Source organism: Gavialis gangeticus, unplaced genomic scaffold (genome assembly GCF_001723915.1).
Source record: "Gavialis gangeticus isolate Ggan-Ray unplaced genomic scaffold, GavGan_comp1, whole genome shotgun sequence".
Classification (NCBI taxonomy): domain Eukaryota; kingdom Metazoa; phylum Chordata; order Crocodylia; family Gavialidae; genus Gavialis; species Gavialis gangeticus.
Window position 1 is genome coordinate 59672448 of NW_017729004.1, and position 1531 is coordinate 59673978.

Here is a 1531-nt window from a genome sequence, read left to right on the forward strand (position 1 = left end):
AGCCTGCGACCCCGTCCCGTGCGGGGGCCGCTTCCCCAGCCCGCGGCAGGACGCCGAGGGGCCCCGGCAGAGCCCAAAGGCTCGCGGCTTCCTCCGGGGATGGCTCTCGCCTTGCTCCTACCTGCATCCTCCTGGCCGGGCTCTGGAGCTGCGGCTTCCCCCCACCACCTTAGTCGGACGCAAGGAGCTTTAAACAGGGGGACGGGGAAGGAAAGGATAGATCCACAACGGTGCTGGTTCAAACCGAAATGTCTTTCCTCCAGTCCATCTTTGAACGAGAAGTGGTAATACCACCTGGATGCTCAGATATAAATCCCCTTGCAAATAATAAATGGATTAATAATAACAAGGTATGAAGTTCTTTTTATAGAAAAAAGGAGAGAATTGAAACTAAATGCGGCAGTTAGACAACCATTTTGATAAGAGGATAATTGAGGCGACACTGGTGTATAATTAGAGGATAATTTATGCTATATCCACTTTTATTCCACCTCCCAAAATAAACCCAGTCCATAATCATTACAGGCAAATTGTTCTGAATTTTATAGCAGCAATTTGAACAAAGTACTGCAGTTAATCATGGGAGATTTTTGTGTATTCCTGATTAGAAGTCTAATTGCCTCCTTCCAGAAAGTAAAAATAACTGTAAAACGACTCTATTTTTATCATTAACAATGTTGACAATAAAATAAAATCAACTGGAATTGTAATCTAAAGACAAATTTAGGACGAAGGCACTTTTACTTGGGTAGTTTATATTGTAATCAAGATTTGCCAAACCACTAACCGCATGTGTCATTTGCATATATTTGAAAGCATTACAGTAGCTTCTGTTTTCAATAGGAAAAAATGCATTACTGTCAGATCTCCAAGGATTCGCTCTCTGAAGAGGCTCCTGCCCTTTCTAAAATATAGAAAATATTGTCTTTTTTTTTCAGCAAGGAGACAGGCTGGCACCGTTTTCTGGGGGGGGGGGGTTCACTTTCAGAATCCCTTTCAACCTACGTGTATTTACTGCGTGCTTGGAAATGCAGTAAAGGGGAAACTCTGGGGTGTGAGGCACACGGATCCACTAAAGCACACCTTCAGTAGATGGGCTGCTGCACTTGGATGGATTGGATGCATTGGCTTCAAATGCACATGACACAGGCACAAATGCCCCAGCCCTCCAGAAAGTGACAGCGTGCAAAAAATAAAAATGCATCCTTTTTTTTTTGCCTCATCTATGGTTGGGAAGAGGCTCATTGTGAGGATGCCTTGTATTTGCAAGAGGGTGCTGCTGTCTGGTGAGGAGGCTTCCGAGAGCAGAGCTGTGCTGCAGCACCAGGCGCGCGCGCACAAGACACACACACGCGCGCGCGCGCACGCACACACACACACACACACACACGCACACACACACACACGCGGGCAGGGCGCGCGCGGCTCTCGCTGGGATTCGAGTTGCCGAAGGTGGGCTAAGCTCGAGCTCGCACAGACGCCAGTAGAAGCTCCGGGGTGGTGACGTCAGGGGTTGACTGACCAATGGGGA

The 1531-nt window shown here is 47.7% G+C and overlaps 1 long non-coding RNA gene across 1 annotated transcript in view; it reads right to left on the reverse strand.

Moving 5' to 3' along the window:
• LOC109291432 overlaps window positions 1–1331 on the reverse strand; it is a 57502-nt gene extending 56171 nt beyond the window's left edge. The window contains exon 1 of the long non-coding RNA XR_002095844.1: window positions 122–1331. This is a non-coding gene — a long non-coding RNA (uncharacterized LOC109291432). The remainder of the gene's footprint in view (window positions 1–121) is intronic.
• Between the last annotated feature and the right edge of the window lie 200 nt (window positions 1332–1531).